The following is a 19,610-nucleotide window of genomic DNA, read 5'->3' as shown; positions in this document are numbered from 1 at the left end:
ATTTTTGTTGAGAATGGGGGTGGTACCTCAAGAGGAAAGAAACCTGGGTCTTTGAATGCCTATGTGGTTTAGTTATCGACAGCTGCCTAACAAACCACCCTACATCTCAGTCACTTTAAATAACAGTCATTTATTGGACCTGTGAATGTACAATTTGGGCAGAGATTGATGAGGATGGCACCAGGAGGGAAGGCTTAACTGGGGCAGGAGGATCCACTTCCAAGGTAACTCTTGTAAGTAACAAGGAGGTCAGTTTCTGGCTGCCCAATGCCTCTGAGGTAATTAAGCCCTTGCACGTAGTTGGCAAACTGAGCTCATCTAGGGCTGACAGCTAGGAACTCCACCTCTTCTCCACATGTGCCTCTGCACAGCGTGTTGGGCTTCCACACAGCATGGCTGCTGAGTTCTAAGAGTGAGTATTACATGATCAAAGAAGTGGAAGCCTACCGTTTCTTAAATCCTGGGCCCAGGAACTGGCACAGTGTCACTTCTACAACATTCTCTTGCTTAAAGCAGGCACAGAGCCTGCCCAGATTCAAGAGGAGCAGACAGCAACCTCATTTCTCAATGAGAGGATTGTCAAATAATATGTGGCCCTCCTTATTCTGCCACATCACATGAAACAGATTCCACCAGTAAGGAAACCTCACTTTAGATTGTTGTGCATGCAGAAGAAATAACTTCTTTGTTTTCTAAGCCATGTTATTATTGGGCCTCTTGCTTAGCTTTTTACTGTAACAAACACTCCCAGTGAATCAGACTCTCTAGGTACCAGGATGAGGAATCTGCAATCTAAAAAGCAACCTGATGGTTTAATGCACACCGGCATTTGAGATTCATTCTGCTAAGCAACGAGGGAGGTCAGTTTCTGACTGTCTAATACCTCTGAGATATTAATAGTTAAACCTTTTTATCAGATTGTTCATGGGGTTCAGATCTTAGAACAGACAACATCTCCACAGGGATGATCTGCAGATCCACAACTTGGCTAAATCCCACTTGGCGACACTCTGAGGGGCCTCAGAGCCCATCTGGTGAAATCCTCACTGATACAGGAATTCTTGATATGCTAGTGTTATAGAATGCTCATTTCAGTGGCAAAAATGACAGAAGTCCACGGTTAAGGAAAGTGTTTTTTGACTGTCTTTTCTAAAATGCAACTCCTACAGACAATTAAATCCAACGATTTAACTATGTCAGAGACATCGGGAGAACAGAAACTGACAGTATAGCGGTGTTGCTCAGCCAGGTGGATCTGAAATACCACAGACACGACATTAATTAATAGTGAATCACTTTATGAGTTACATTCATTTTACATAACAGGGGAAACAAGTTCCTATCCCAGGATGTTAAAACTCTCTAGGCAAGAAAGTTGCAGAAAAGAGCAGTGGTATTTAAAGCAATTAAAGAGATGCCCAACCAACAAAAGGATGGTTTCTAGACAATTATCTGGTTATTCAAGGCTCTTTCCACTGAGAGTCTTATAATACCAGATCTCTAATTCAAAACCATTCTCCTCTTCTTAGTTTACTTCTAATTCTGTTTGAATACTAAGTTCCTTATCGTTAATATTGAGTCCCTGCAGACTTAACTTGGTAATCTTCCTCAACAGACATTATGATAACTGTCCCATGTGGTTGTTGCAATAATTAAATAAGATAACAGGAATATTCATGCAATGAATATTTATGATGAAGATCCATAGAACATGTAGTACAATGTTCAAAACAACATGGCTGCATAGTAAATATAAAAGTCTCTTTCATTCCTTCCTCATTTGTAGGAAATAACTTCTAAATCTGGAATAACAGCCAAATACAGCCATAGATATCTGGTTTGCTATGTGTAATATTTTTTAAAAAAAATTAGATTCCAACATAAAAATTAGAAAATTTCACATGAAAATTCAGACTTGCTGTTTTCTAAAAGAACAGAAGCTCTAGGAACACAAATCAGCATGGCCTCCAACAGGCATGAGTTTGAAAACGTAGGACTTAATGTTCTCTCTCACCTATTTTTGCCTCCTAGGCCTATTTTCCTGGGCTCTTATTTGTCCCCTTGGTCTGGGGCTAGTAAGTAGGAAAATAATTTGCTGAAAGCTTTGACATCACCATGAATTTTGAGTGGAGAAAAAGGCATTTGATTCTTGGTCAGATGCTGGGTGCAGGCATTGACAGAGGACATGCTAATAGTACTGTTTCTGAAAAAGATAATACATCTCCATTATAGCTTCCCTAGTCAATTACCATTCAACCAGAGAATTGCTTTCAGAATCATCATGTTTTATTCATTTATTGATTTAGTGACTCCCTACTATGTTCAGGCTCTATCCTACGGAATATTCAAAACTGGCAATATACAGACCTCATTGAATTATCCCCTGTTCATCTCTTAGGTCTCAGCATTAATGTCTCTTCCTCCAGAAAGCCTTCCCTGATTCTTCTAAGTTAAACACCCAGGTATGCACTCCTGAACCTTTCCTTTGTCATGTTCCATGAACTCAGTCAGTATCTTTCTCTATCTCCCTCCTCTGAGTTCCTTATGATGTCCTTTTAATTACATCCCCGGTTCCTAACACAGTGCTGATACCCAGGAGTCCCTTAACAATATGCTGGAAGAAAGAATAACTGAATGATTTCATGAGTGAATAAATGAATGACAAATTTGATGTTTATTCAAATAATTGGAATAGAACTGAGAAGTGGGGCAAATGCTTTCATTGGTCAATGGCAGTAGGTTACCATTTATTAAACATTTAAATATCACCCTTGAATATCAGGAGTTAACTGTCCACCGTATTAATAGCTGTAATTAATTAATCACTAAAATGATTACATGCAGATAATTAAAGTATTTTACAGTAAAGAGGCAGTTCTCTCCCCACAAGGAATTCTGGTATAAAGGTTCTTCTATAAATTAAGCTCCTAGAACACAGTAGGTGCTCAATGCATGGCACAGTAGTTATTATGAGTGTTGAGATTTATAATATTGCATTTTAAAATCTTCACTGCTACATTCTCAGAACAGAATCTGGTTCATAGTGTGTTCAATAAATATTGAGTAAATCAAATATTTAATTAATGATGAATTAACAATATTAGCTCAAAGAAAGAAATTAGTCTGATCTTTCTAAGGACTATTTAAATGGGTCATAAACCCCCAGAGTGCACTCTGAGACGCTTAGGGTCAATGATAGAAAGGTCAGTTTTCCACCTGGAGGATGGGGTCTTTCCAGGATCTCGGAGCCTGTGCTCTTTATCTAGTCTGCTGAGGGTCATGCCCAAGTCATCTCTGCCACCAAGGGCACCTTATCTCTGGCAGCACAGGACGCTGAGGGCCCCAGATAAGCCCTAAAGGAGAGTGGGTCAGACTCCAATGGGGGCTCTTGATTAGAGCTAAACATTCTGAGGTCTACAGGAGTCTGGGGGTCTGACCTGGTATTTCAGGCTTCTCCACAGGAGACTCTTCTTGTATTTCACAGGAAAAACTGCAGAGCTGCAGGGCTGGGTGGAAGAGGGGTGGGGATTTACAAGAGAGAAAAAGAAAAGGACTGAAGGTAGAGAATAACAGAGACTTATGCATCACACACACACAGGCTTAGATGCACAGAGAGATGCACAGCAGGGCAAGACCAGAGAAAGGCAAGAGACGCCAGAGTCAGACCAAGAGAGACAGGGCAGAGACCACAGCACACAGGAACAACTTGAGAAAAAGAAGAAATGAGAGAGATGTAGAGAGGCAGCATTTCAGAGACATTAACCAGAGAGACGACACAAGTATACAGAGACAGACGAGAGAGACAGAGATTACATGTGCACATGAAAGACAGACAGACAAAAAAAGGGACCAATACAAAGAGTGACAGAAACATAAAGACACAAAACAAGAGATATACAGAATGAGAGAGAAAAACATAAGGAGTGGAGGCTTACATATTTACCTGATGCTATGGTTTGGCTCTGTGTCTCCACCCAAATCTCATCCTCAATTGTACTCCCATAATTCCCACATGTTGTGTGAGGGACCCGGGGGGAGAAAATTTGAATCATGGGGGCAGTTTCTCCCATACTGTTCTTGTGATAGTGAATAAATCTCTCCAGATCTGATGGTTTGATCAGGGGTTTCCGCCTTTGCATCTTCATTTTCTCTTGCTGCCACCGTGTAAGAAGTGTTTTTTGCCTCCTGCTATGATTCTGAGGCCTCCCCAGCCATGTGGAACTGTAAGTCACATGGAACTCAGTGTATTAAAATGACTTGAGAGTGTTAAAGATGAAGGTTCTTGGGTCCTTCTAGGGCTATGAGTCAGACCTATGGGTGTGGAGCCCAAGAAACTGTATTTTTACAAGCTCCTCCGGGGATTCCAAGGAATATTTCATTTTGAGAACCATTGTTTGAAGCTGGGGGATTTAGGGAAGCCACATACACACTCATAGGCACACACATACACACACCTCAGGGTACACTTGATGATGGTGTCACCGTGTCCCCACGTGCCTGGACTGGACTTTACAAAACTTCCCTAGCCCAAGCTGTCTTTATGTGTGGAAGCATAAGACCCATAACTACTTTATGACACAGATATTCTACTATGATTATGCCCACTTTACAAATGAGCAAGCTGAGGCTCAGAGAGGTATAGTATTTTGCCCAGGGTTACAGAATAAGCAAATGGTAGAGCGCGGTCCCTACATTTTAGATCTAAAAAGGAACCTCAAAGATGAGTCTATATAAGTCCCTCTGTAAGTGAGGTCCCCCAAAGTTCAGTGAGATTAGATGTCTGACTAAGGTCATAGAGGGTGTCTGCTATATCCTACTGCAAATTATTTTAAACAAATGTCAACCATGACAGACAATATGCTTTTATGTGTAGAAAATCCTAATGAATTAATCCAAAAAAATCTACTATAATAAATGAATTTATCAAGGTCACAAGATCCATGCCAATATATAATAAACATAAATTTTATTTCTATAAGCAACAAATAATTGGAAAACAAAGAAAACAATAGAATTTATTAAAGCATATAAATAGGCAGGTCTTGCACATTTTAAATTAAATTTATTTCTAATTATTATATCTATCTTTGCCAAAAAATATCTTTGCTGATATAATAATTAGAAATAAATTTAATTTACAATGTGCAAGACTTGTACACTGAAAACTAAAAAAGGATGCTGAGAGAAATTAAAGAAGACTTGAATAAATGGAATAATATACCATGTTCATGAATCAGAAGACCCAATATTTTTAAGATGCCCATCCTCTTCAGATTGAATGGAAATCAAATCAATATCCCAGACAGAAGAGATTGACAAGCTGATTTTAAAATTTTACAAAAGAGCAAATGACCAATGTATGAGTTTTCAAGGGTAGTTATAACAAAGTACCACATACTGGGCAATAAAAACAACAAAAATGTATTGTCTCACAGCATTAACCTTATTTTTTTAAATTCATAAATTGGATGTCATAAAAATTTAAAGCTGCAGCTCATTAAAAAGATACCATTAAGAAAATCAGTAGGGAAGCCACTAATTGAGAGAAAATAGTCACCATAAATGTGTCTAAAATAAAGTACTTGTATCCAGAATATAAAAGAAAGTCCTATAACTCAATAATAAAAAATAATCCAATTAAAATGGTCAAAAATCTTGAATGGACACTCCACAAAAAAAGATATACAAATAATCAGTTAGCACAGGAAAATGTACCCAATGACATTAGTCATCAGGGAAATACAAATTAAAATCACAATGAGAAAGCACTATGTGTCCATCAAAATGGCATACTAAAAACCAGACAACATAATATTGGCTAGGATGTGAAGCAGCCAAGTACTCAATCATTCCAAATGGAGACATAAAGTGTACAACCATTTTGAGAAAAAAAATCTGGAAGTATCTTATAAAATTGAACATATATCTACCCTATAACCCAAAGAAACTCATTCCTAGGTTTTCTGATATGATTTGGCTGTGTCCCCACCCAAATCTCACCTTGAATTATAGTAATCCCCACATGTCAAGGGCAGGGCTAGGTGGAGATGTTTGTTTGTTTGTTTGTTTGTTTGTTGAGATGGAGTTTCGCTCTTGTTGCCCAGGCTGGAGTACAATGATGACATCTCAGCTCACTGCAACCTCTGCCTCCCAGGTTCAAGCAATTCTCCTGCCTCAGCCTCCCAAGTAGCTGGGATTACAGGCACCTGCCACCATGCTGGGCTATTTTTTTTTTTTTTTTGTATTTTTAGTAGAGACAGGGTTTCACCATGTTGGCCAGGCTGGTCTCAAACCCCTGACCTCAGGTGATCCACCCGTCTCAGCCTCCCAATAGGTAGAGATCATTGAATCATGGGGGCAGTTTCCCCCACATTGTTCTCATGGTAGTGATAAGTCTGTTGAGATCTGATGGTTTTATAAATGGGAGTTCACCCACACAAGCTCTCTTGCCTGCCGCCATGTAAGACATGACTTTGCTCCTCATTTGCCTTCTGCCATGATTGTGAGGCCTCCCAGCCATGTGGAACTGTGAGTCAATTAAACATCTTTCCTTTATAAAGTACCCATTCTCAGAATGTCTTTATTAGCAGTGTGCAAATGGACTAACACATTACCCAAGAGAAATGAAAACATATGTTCACACAAAGACTTGTGTGCATGCCTTGTTTATAATAGCAAAAAACTGGAAACAACCCAGGTGTCCACCAATGGAAGAATGCATAAATAAACCATGGAACGTCCATACAATAAAAAACTACACAGCAATAAAAAGGGATGAACTGTTGCTTCAGGATTTTATGTGAATTTCAAAAACAGGCAAAATGAATCTATAGTGTTAAAAGTCAGAAGAACTGATCACCTCTGGAGATGGAACATTAGCTGGGAAGAAGTATGAAGGGGTCTCTTAGGATACTGCAAATGTTCTATCACTTCATCTGGGAGGTGATTGTAGGTTTAAGACTTGCACACTTCAATTATGTTATCCTTCATCACATAGAGGGGAATAACACACAATGGGGTCTTTTGGAGGGTGAAGAGTGGGAGGAGGAAGACGATCAGGAGAAATAACTAATGGGTACTAGGCTTAATACCTGGGTAATAAAATAATCTTTACAACAAACCCCCATGATACAAGTTTACCTAGGTAACAAACCTGCTCTTGTATCCCTGAACTTAAAATAAAAGTTAAGAAAATAAAATAGTAAAGATAATGGCAACTCTACCTCATATTTAAAAAAATAAAATGCCAGTATTTCAGTGCCATATAAAATAAATACCAAAATACTGAAATGTCATTTTAGTCACAATTTCAATCCCTTTCTGTGAAAGTGGTCATTCACCAGGTAGCTGAGAATTGACGACAATAACACCTGTGTCTTGGTCAGAAAACATGCAGGACTCAGAACCCCAACCAGTTCACAAAGGTAATAGTGGTTTCCCAAATGAGAAGAACTCGCCACCCTTATTAAAGGAAGTGGGACGTCACTGGAGTCCACCTGTAAGAGGACTCACTATGTATACAAATGTGAAAGAAAACAAATACAAAGCCATGGCAGTAAGTTCTCTCCATAAAGATGGCAGAATAGTAAAATTGGAATTTCCTTTGAAAAGTAAAAGGGCACAAATAAGATTGATAGACTCTAGCTATACTAATGAAGAAAAAAAGAGAGAAGATCCAAATAAACACAATCAGAAATAACAAAGTGGACATTACCACCGGCCCCTCAGAAATACAAACACCCCTCAAAAACTATTATGAACACCTCTATGCACACAAACTAGAAAACCCAGAAGTGAATACGTTCCTGGAAATATCCAACAACCCAAGATTGAAACAGGAAGAAATTGAATCCCTGAACACACCAAAAATGAGTTCAAAAAACTGAATGAGTACTAAAAAGCCTACCAGTGAATAAAAGCCTTGGACCAGACAAATTCACAGACATACAAAGAAGGACTGATACCAGTCCTACCAAAACTATCTCAAAAATTGAGAAGGAAGGACTCCTCCCTAACTCATTCTATGAGGCCAGAATCCTTCTAATGCCAAAACCTGGCAGAGACAAAAGAAAAAATCTTCATGCCAATATCCCTGTTGAACATAGCTGCAAAAACTCCCAACAAAATACTAGCAAACTGAATCCCCAGCAGCACATGAACACGCTAATCCACCATGATCAAGTAGATTTTATTCCTGGGATGCAAGGTTGGTTCAACATACACAAATCAATAAATATGATTCATCACACAAACAGAACAACAAGAAAAAACTCACATGATCTTCCCAACAGACACAGAAAATCCTTTTACTTATTAATATTTATTTTTCTGAGACAGGGTCTCTCTCTGTTGCCCAGCCTGGAGTGTAGTGGCATGATCTCAGCTCACTGCAACCTCCGCCTCCCAGGCTCAAACCATCTTCCCATGTCAGCCTCCCGAGTAGCTCAGACTACAGGCATGTGCCACCACATCCAGTTAATTTTTGTTTCTTTTTTTTTTGCTTTTTTGTTAGAGATGGTGCTTTGCCATGTTGCCCAGACTGGTTTTGAACTCTTGGACTCAAGCAATATGCTAGCCTCAGTCTCCAAAAGTGCTGAGATTATAGGCATAAGGCACTATACCTGGACAGAAAAGGCTTTTGATGAAATTCAACATCCCTTCATGTTAAAAACTCTCAACAAATGAGGCAGTGAAGGAACATACTTCAAAAAATGAAGCCATCTATGAAAAACCCACAGCAAACATCATATTGAACAGGCCAATGCTGGAAGCATTCCCCTTAAGAACTGGAACAAGACAAAGATACTTATTCTTGCCACTCCTATTCAACATAGTATTGGAAGTCCTAGCCAGAGCAATCAGGCAAAAGAAAGAAATAAAAGGCATCCAAATAGGAAGAGAGGAAGGCAAACTATCTCTCTTCAAAGACTATGATTTTATACCTAGAAAACCCTATAGCCTCTGTCCAAAAGCTCCTAGATCTGATAAACAACTTTGCCAAGGTTTCAGGATACAAAATCAATGTACAGTTGGTTTTTTGAAAAGTTAAACAAAATTGACAAACCTTTAGCCAGACTAAGAAAAAAGAGAGAAGATGCAAATAAATAAAATCAGAAATAAAAAAGGAGGCATTACAATTGATACTGCAGAAATTCAAAGGATCACTAGGAGCTACTATGAGGAACTATATGCCAATAAATTGAAAAATCTAGAAGGACAAACTCCTAGACACATACAACCTCTCAAGATTGAAACAGGAAGAAATCCAAAACCGGAACACACCAATAACAAGTAATGAGATTGAAGCCATAATAAAAATCTCCCATAAAAGAAACGCCTGAGACCTGATGGCTTCACTGCTGAATTCTACCAAACATTTAAAGAACAATTAATGCCAAACCTACTCAAACTATTCCAAAAAATAGAGGAGGAAGAAGTACTTCACAGAAATAGAGAAAACAATCCTAAAATTTATATGGCACCAGAATAGTAAAAGCTATCCTAAACAAAAATAACAAAACTGGAGGAATCACATTACCTAACTTCAAATTATACTACAGAGCTATAGTAAACAAAACAGCACAATACTGGCATAAAAACAGACACATAGACCAATGGAACAGAATAGAGAACCCAGAAACAAATTCACAAGCAAGCTCACTTTCAACAAAGGTGCCAAGAACATACACTGGGGAAAAGACAGTCTTTCCAATAAATGGTGCTGGGAAAACTGGATATCCATATGCAGAAGAATGAAACTAGACCCCTATCTCTTGCCATATAAAAATAAAATAAAAAGGAATAAAAGACTTAAATCCAAGACCTCAAACTATGAAACTACTACAAGAAAACATTGGGGAAAATCTCCAGGACATTGGGTTGGGTAAAAATTTCATGAGCAATACCCACAAGCACAGACAACCAAAGCAAAAATGGACAAATGGCATCACATCAAGTTAAAAAGCTTCTGCAAGCAAAGAATACAATAAACAAAGTGAAGAGACAACCCACAGAATGGGAGAAAATATTTGCAAACTACACATCTGACAAGGGATTCATAATCAGACTATATAAGGAGCTCAAACAACTTTATAAGAAAAAATATAATACTCTGATCAAAACACGGGCACAATATTTGAATAGACATTTTTTAAAACAAGACATACAAATGACAAACAGGCATATGAAAAGGTGCTCAACATCATTGATCATCAGAGGAATGCAAATCAAAACTACAATGAGATATCATCTCATCCCAGTTAAAATGACTCATATCCAAAAAAACAGGCAATAACAAATGCCAGCAAGACTATGGAGAGAAGGGAACACTTTTACACTTTTGATGGGAATGTAAATTAGTACAACCACTATGGGGAACAGTTTAAAAGTTCCTCAACAAACTAAAAATTGTGCTACCATATGATCCAGCAATCTCACTGCTAGGTATATACCCAAAAGAAAGGAAATCCATATATTGAAAAGATATCTGCACTCCCATGTTTGTTGAAGTGCTGTTTACAGTAGCTATGATTTGGAAGCAATCTAAGTGTTCAACAACAGATAAATGGATAAATACAATGTGGTATATATACACAATGGAATATTATTGAGGCATAAAAAGAGAGTGAGATCCAGTCATTTGCAACAACATGGATAGAACTGGAGATCATTATGTTAAGTGAAATAAGCCAGACACAGAAGGACAAATTGCATGTTCACATTTATTTCTGGGATCTAAAAATCAAATCAATTGAACTCATAGACATAGAGAGTAGAAGGATGATTACCAGAGGCTGGGAAGGGTAGTGGGGCTCAGGGAGGTGGAGATGTAGGGATGATTAATGGATACAAACAAAATAGAATGAATAAGACCTACTATTGATAGCACAACAGGGTGGCTATAGCCAATAATAACTTAATTGTACCCTTTAAAATAACTTAAAGAGTTTAATTGGACAGTTTCTAACAGAAAGGATAAATGCTTAAGGGGATGAAAAAAACAAAAGCAATGCATAAAAATTAGTAGTATTCCTACACACCAACTACTTCCAAGCTGAGAGCAAATCAAGATTGTAATCCCATTCACAGTGGTAACACACACACATACACACAATACCTAGGTGTAGTACAGCTAATCAGGGAGGTGAATCATCTCTACAATGAGAATTACAAAACACTGCTGAAAGAAATCAGAGATGACACAAACAAATGGGAAAACATTCCATGCTCATGGATAGGAAGAATCAATATTGTTAAAATGGCTATACTGTCCAAAGCAATTACAGCTTCAATGTTATTCCTATCAAACTACCAACGACATTTTTTCACAGAATTAGGAAAAACTATTATAAAATTCATATGACACCAAAAAAGAGCTCGAATAGCCAAAGCAATCCTAAGCAAAAAGAACAAAACCAGAGGCATCACAATACCTGACTTCAAACTATACTATAATGCTACAATAACTAAAACAGCATGGTACTGCTACAGAAACTGACACAGACCAATGGAACAGAATAAAGAACCCAGAAATAAAGCCGCACACCTATAACCATCTGATCTTCAGCAAAGTCAACAATAACAAGCAATGGGGAAAGGATTTCTTATTCAATAAATGGTGCAGGTTACCTGGCTAGCCATATGCAGAAGATTTAAACTGGACCCCTTCCTTTCACTATATACAAAAATCAACTCAAGGTAGATTAAATACTGAAATATGAAACCTAAAACTATAAAAATCCTAGAAGAAAACCTAGTAAATATCATTCTGGACATAGACCCTGGCAAAGATTTCATGATGAAGACTCCAAAAGCAACTGAAAAAAAAATTGACAAGTGGGACCTAACTACACTAAAGAACTTCTGCACAGCAAAATAAACTATAAACAGAGTAAACAGACAACCTACAGGATGAAAGAAAATATTTGCAATCTGTGCATCTGACATAGGTCTAATATGCAGAATCTCAAAGAAACTTAAACAAATTAACAAGCAAAAACCAAACAACTCCATTTAAAAATAGGCAAAAACATGAATATATGCTTCTGAAAAAAAGACATACATGTGGCCAACAAACATATGAAAAAATGCTCAACATCCTAATCATTAGAGAAATGCAAATCAAAACCACTATGAGATACCATCTCACAGCAGTCAGAATGGCTATTACTAAAAAGTCAAAAAATAACAGATGCTGGTAAGGTTGTGGAGAGAAGAAAATGCTTCCACACTGCTAGTGGGAATGTAAATTAATTCAGCCATGTGGAAAGCAGTTTGTAGATTTCTCAAAGAATTTAAAAATGGAACTACCATTTTACCCAGCAATCCCATTCTGGGTACATACCCAAAAGAATATAAATTATTCTACCATAAAAACACATGCACATATATATTAATCACAGCACTATTTTTTTTTTGAGGTGGAATCTCCCTGTGACACCCAGGCTGGAGTACAGTGGCACAATCTCAGCTCACTCCAACCTCCACCTCCTGGGTTCAAGCAATTCTTCTGCCTCAGCCTCCCAAGTAGCTGAGATTACAGGCATGCACCACCATGCCCAGCCAATTTTTGCTTTTTTAGTAAAGACGGGTTTTCGCCATGTTGGCCAGGTTGGTCTCGAACTCCTGACCTCAGGTGATTCACCCTCCTTGGCCTCCCAAAGTGCTGGAATTATAGGCGTGAGCCACCACGCCCAGCCCACAGCACTATTCACAATAGTAAAGACCTGGAATCAACCTAAATGCCCATCAACAGTAGACTGCATAAAGAAAATGTGGTACATATACACCATGGAATATCATGCAGCCATGAAAAAGAATGAAATCATGTCCTTTGAAGCAACATGGATGGAGCTGTAGACCATTATCTTAGGTAAATTCACACAGGGACAGAAAACTAGACACCACATGTTTTCATGTATAAATTGGAGCTAATCATTGAGTACACATGAACACAAAAAAGGGAAGAGTGGATACTGGGGCCTACTTGAGGGTGGAGGATGGGAAAAGGGTGCAGACCAAAAAACTACCTATTGGATAGTATGCTTATTACCTGAGTGATGAAATAATCTGTACACCTAACCCCCACGACATATAATTTACCCATGTAACAAACCTGCATATGTAACCCCTGAACTTAAAAGTTGGAAAGAAAAAAAATCATTAAATAAATCAAAATGCTACATTAGAAAATATTCACTTGATGCAAAAGAAAGCAGTAAAAGAGGGGAGAAACAAAAGACATGAAATATTTAGAATACAAACAGTAAAATGACAGACATAAATTCAACTATATCAACAATAACATTAAATGTAAATAGATTAAGAAATCCAATCAATAGACAGAGACTATCAAACTAGATGGAAAACAAGATCCAACTATATGCTATCTTTAGGAGACATACTTTAGATTCAAAGATACAAATTAATTGAAAGTAAAAAAATGGGAAAGATGTATCATGCAAATAAAAATCACAAGAAAACTAGAGTGTCTGTACTAATATCAAACAAAATAGACTTTAAAACAAAACATGTCACTGGAGATAAAGGAGAATTTTTATAATGACAAAAGGGTCGATCCATCAAGAAGATATAACAACTATGTATGTATCAAACAACAGAACACCAAAATATGTGAAACAAAACTGACAGAAATGAGGAAAGAAACAGACAAATCAACAAAAATGGTTAGAGACTTTAATAACTTGCTTTTAATAATGGATAAAAAATCTAGGCAGAATACCAACAAACAGAATACTTGAGCAACATTATAAACATATTAAAACAGGCACTAATGAACACTCCACCCCTAAACTCAGAATATACATTTGTCTTAAGTGCATATGAAACATTCTCCATGACAGACATGTGCTGTGCCATAAAACAAACCTCAACAAATTTAAAAGGATAGAAATAATACAAAGTATATTATCTAGCCACAATGAAATAAAATTAGGAATGAATAAAAAAAAGAAATGTGGGAAATTTAAGCATATATTGAAATTAAATAACCAATTCCTAAATAACCAATGGGTCAAAAAAGATATCAAAAGGAAAAATAGAAAATACTTCGAGATGAATGAAACTGTCAACACAATATACCAAAATTTATGTAATGCTGCTAAAGCAGTGCTTGGAAGGAAATTTATAGCTGTAAATGTCTATATTAAAAAGAAGAAAGATATCACAAATAACATAAATTTCTGCCTTAAGGCACTGGAAAGAAGAACAAACTAAACCAAAAGCAAAGAGAAGAACAAAATAATAAAGATAAAAGGAAAATTGATGAAACAGAGAATAGGAAAAGAACACACAAAATCAATGAAACTGAAAGCTGATTCTTTGTGCAGATCAACAAAATTGACACACCTTTAGCTAATTTGCAAAAGAGAAAAAGAGAGGAGCCTCAAATTACTAAAATCAGAAATGAAGAGGAGAAATTACTACTGACCTTACAAAAATAAAAAGGAATTATAAAGGAACATCATGAACCATTTTATGCCAATAAATTAGATAATGAGATGAAATAGACACATGCCTGTAAAGCCACGAACTACCTAAACAGACTCAAGAAGAAACAAGCAATCTGAATAGACCTATAACAAGTCATGAGATTGAATTAGTGATAAAGAAACTACTCTGAAAGAAAATCCAAAGCTCAAATGGCTTTGTGAGTCAATTTTGTCAAACATTTAAAGAATATAGAAGGGGAAGGAATACTTCCCAACCCATTCTTTGATACCAAAAGTAGACAAAGAAAAGAAAACTAAAGACCAATATCCCTCATGAATATGGATGCAAAAATCCTCCAAAAAAATTAGCAAATCAAATCTAGCAACATATAAGGAAGTTATACACCATACCCAATTGGGATATCATTTATCTTAGGAGTACAAGGGAAAGGTTAATCTAACATCTGAAAATCAATTAATGTTATACACCATATCGGTAGAATAAACAACAAAAGCCACATAATCATCTTGATAGATGCAGGTAAAGCATTGGATAAAATCTAAAATTCTTCATTATAAAAACACACAACAAACAAAGACTAGAAAGAAACTTCCTCAACCTGATAAAAGACATCTATAAAATACCTCACAGCCAACATAATACTTAATGGTGAAAGACTAAATGTTTTCCTTTAAGATTAGGAATACAAAAAGGATGTCTGCTCTCACTTCTTCTCTTCAACATCATACTAAATTTCCAACCAAAGCAATTAGGCAAGAAAAAGAAATAAAATATATCCAGATTGGAAAAGAAGAAATAAACTGTCTTTTTGCAAATTGCATGGTCTTGCATATAAGAAAATCCTAAGAAATCCACTAAAAACTATTAGAAAAAATAAACAAGTTCAGTTTATTCAAGGATATAAGATTAATATATAGAAATCAATTGTATTTCCATGCACTTTCAATGAACAATCTGACCATAAAATTAAAAATATTTCATTTACAATAGATACCAAAAGAATAGAATATATAGGAACATATTTAACAAAAGTATATGTTAATAGCCTCCATTCTCTGGAGGCTACAATATATTGTTGAAAAAAATTAAAGAAGATGTAAATAAATAGAAAAACATCTCGTGTTCATTGATCAGATGACTTAGTATTATTAATACGGTAATACTCTGAAAATTGAACTATAGATTTAATGCACCCTGTCAGAATCCCAACTGACGTTTTCTGTGGAAATTGGCAAACTGATTCTAAAACTCATATGGAATTGCAAAGGACCCATGATAGCCAAAACAATTTTGAAAAAGAAGAACAGAGTTGGAGAATTTATACTTCCTGATTTTAAATTTTACCACAAAGGAAAAACTATCAAGACAATGTGGTCCTGGCATAAGGATGAACACATAGAAAAAGATAGATTAGAATTGAGAGTTCAGTAATAAACCATGTGTCTACAGTAAACTGATTTTCAAGAAAAGGGCCAAGGCCATTGAATGAGGAAAGAATAGTCTTTTGAACAAATAGTGTTTGAACAACTGGGTAGCCACATGCAAAATAATGAAATGTGAGCTACCTCAACCATACACAAAAATTAACTCAAAGTAGATCAAAGACCTAAATGTAAGAGTTAAAACTGTAAAACTCTTAGAAGCAAACAGAGAAATAAATCTTCACGACCTTGGATTTGGCATGGATTCTTAGATATGACATCAAAAGCACAAGTAACAAAAGAAAACTATAAATTAGACTTCAAATTGTAAACTTTTATGCTTCAAAGGGTGAATCCAGGAAGTGAAAAAGCAAAGCAAAAAATGCAAGAAAATATTTGCAAATCATATATCCGATAAACGACTTTTATCTAAAGAGTGTAAGGAACTCTTACAACTCATAAAAAACAAATAACCCAATTAGAGATTGGGCAAGGGAAAATAGACATTTCTCTAAAGAAGGTATACAAATAAGCACATAAAAATATGCTCAGCATCATTAGTCATCACGGAAATGTAAATGAAAACCACAGTGAGGTACCCACTTTACACCTACTAGGATTGGCTAGAATAAAAAAAGTTGGAGATAACAATATTGACAAAGATGTGAAGAAATTGAATCCCCCAAACCCTGCTGATGGAATGTAAAATGGCACAGCCACTTTAGAAAACAGTCGGGTAATTCTTCAAATTGTTAAACATAGAGATATCATATGATCCAGCAATTCCACCCTACAGATCTACCCAGGAGAAACGAAAATATATGTTTATGCAAAAATCTGTACAGGAATCTTTATGAAAGCATTATTCATAATAGCCAGAAAGTGGAAACAACTCAAATACTCATCAACTGATGGATAAATAAACAAAATATAGTATTATATATCCATACAATGGAATATTATTTGATTGTAAAAAGAAATAAAGTTCTGATACATGCTATAACATGGATAAACCTTGAAAAGATTGTGCTAACTGAAAGAAGTCAGACACAAAAAAACACATATTATATGATTCCATTGAAAATTACCAGAATAGTCAAATCTATAGAGACAAAAAGTAGATTTGCAGTTGCTTATTGATGGGGAGGTGGAGGTTTGAGAAGGTGATAACTAAAGAGTATGAAATTTCTCTCTAAAACTACTAGAAGAAAACAGGGAGAAAGTTCCATGACGTTGGTCTGGGGAATAATTTTTTGTAAATGAACGCAAAAGCACAGGCAATAAAAGCAAAAACTAGAAGAACGGGAGTATATCAAACTAAAAAGCTTCTGCACAACCAAGGAAACAATCAACAGAATGAAGAGATAACCTATGGAATGAGAGAAAATATTTGCAAATTATACTTCTGATAAGAGGGTAATATCCTAAATATATAAGGAACTCAAACAACACAATAGTAACAAAACAAATAACCCAATTAGAAATTCAAAGGATCTGAAGAGACATTTCTCAAAAGAAGACATACAAATGGCCAAAGGGTGATGAAAAATGCTCAAAATTACTAATTATCAGCAAAATGCAAATTAAGACTACAATCAGGTATTACTTCACAACTGTTAGAATGGCTATATCAAAAAGACGGAAGATAAGTGTAGAAGAGAATTTGGAGAAATGGGAACCCTGGAATGTAAATTAGCACAGCCATTATGGAAAACAGTATGGAGGTTCCTCAAAAAAATTAAAAATAGAACTACCATATGATCCAGTAGTCCTATTACAGGGTCTATTTCCTAGGGAAATGAAATCAGTATCCGCAATTTCATGTTCATTGCAGCATTATTCACATAGCCAAGGAATAGAACCAACTTAAGTGCCCACTGATGGATGAATGGATAAAGAAAACATGGTACAGACCTGGCAAGATGGTCGAATAGGAAGAGTTCTGGTCAGCTCCCAGTGAGACAAAGGCAGAAGGTGGGAGATTTCCACATTTCTGACTGAGGTACCCAGCTCATCTCATTGGGACTGGTTAGACAGTGGGTGCAGTCCACAGAGGGTGAGCAGAAGCAGGGTGGGGTATTGCCTCACCTGGGAAGTGCAAGGAGCTGGGGACCTCTCTCCCCCAGCCAAGGGAAGCCATGAGGAACTGTGCTGTCCGGCCCTGATACTGCGCTTTTCCTGTGGTTTTTGCAGTCTGCAGACCAGGAGATTCCCTCGTGTGCCTACACCACCAGGGCCCTGGATTTCAAGCACAAAACTGGGCAGCTGTTTGGGCAGGCACTGAGCTAGCTGTGGGAGTTTGTTGTTGTTGTTGTTGCTGTTTCATATCCCAGTGGTGCCTGGAACCCCAGCGAGACAGAACCATTCACTCCCCTGGAAAGGGGGCTGAAGCCAGGGACTCAAGTGGTCTTGCTCAGTGGGTCCCATTCCCACGGAGACCAGCAAGCTAAGAACCACTTGCTTGAAATTCTCACTGCCAGCACAGACGTCTGAAGTTGACCTGTGACGATCAAGCTTGGTGGGGGGAGGGGCATCTGCCATTACCAAGACTTGAGTAGGTGGTTATCCCCTGACAGTGCTAAGGAGGCCAGGAAGTTTGGACTGGGTGGAATTCACCACGGCACAGTAAAGCAGCTGTTGCCAGACTGCCTCTCTAGATTCCTCCTCACTTGGCAGGGCATCTCTGAAAGAAAAGCAGCAGCCCCAGTCAGGGACTTATAGATAAAACTCCCAGCTCCCTGGGACAGAGCACCTGGGGGAAGACGCGGCTGTGGTCACAGCTTCAATGGACTTGAACTTTCCTGCCTTCCAGCTCTGAAGAGTGCTGGAGATAAGCAGGATTCTCCCAGCACAGCACTCAAGCTCTGCTAAGGGACAGACTGCCTCCTCAAGTGGGTCCTTAACCCCTGTGCCTCCTGACTGGGAGACACCTTCCAGCAGGGGTCAACAGACGCTTCACACAGGAGAGCTCCAGCTGGCATCAGGCTGATTCCCCTCTGGGACAAAACTTCCAGAGAAGGAGCAGGCAGCAATCTTTGCTGTTCTGCAGCCTCTGCTGGTGATACCCAGACAGAGTCTGGAGTGGACCTCTAGCAAACAGCAGCAGATCTGCAGAAGAGGGGCCTGACTGTTAGAAGAAAAACTAACAAACAGAAAGCAACAGCAACAACATCAACAAAAAAGACCTCCACGCAAAAACCCCATCCAAAGGTCATCAGCCTCAAAGATCAAAGGTAGATAAATCCATGAAGATGAGGGAAAATCAGCGCAAAAATACTGAAAATTCCAAAAACCAGAATGCCTCTACTCCTCCATATAATTGCAACTCCTCTCCAGCAAGGGCACAAAACTGGACAGAGAAGGAGTTTGACGAATTGAAAGAAGTAGGCTTCAGAAGGTGGGTAATAACAAACTCCTCTGAGCTAAAGGAGCATGTTCTAACCCAATGCAAGGAAGCTGAGAACCCTGATAAAAGGTTACAGGAACTGCTAACTAGAATAACCAGTTAGAGTGGAAAATAAATGACCTGATGGAGCTGAAAACACAGCACAAGAACTTCATGAGGCATGCACAAGAACTTCATGAGGCATACACAAGTATCCATAGCTGAATCGATCAAGCAGAAGAAAGGATATCAGAGACTGAAGATCAACTTACTGAAATAAGACATGAAGTAAAGATTAGAGAAAAAAGACGAAAATGAATGAACAAAGCCTC

This window comes from Pongo pygmaeus, chromosome 10 (assembly GCF_028885625.2).
Source record: "Pongo pygmaeus isolate AG05252 chromosome 10, NHGRI_mPonPyg2-v2.0_pri, whole genome shotgun sequence".
NCBI lineage: Eukaryota > Metazoa > Chordata > Mammalia > Primates > Hominidae > Pongo > Pongo pygmaeus.
Note: the sequence above shows the minus strand (reverse complement) of the source record.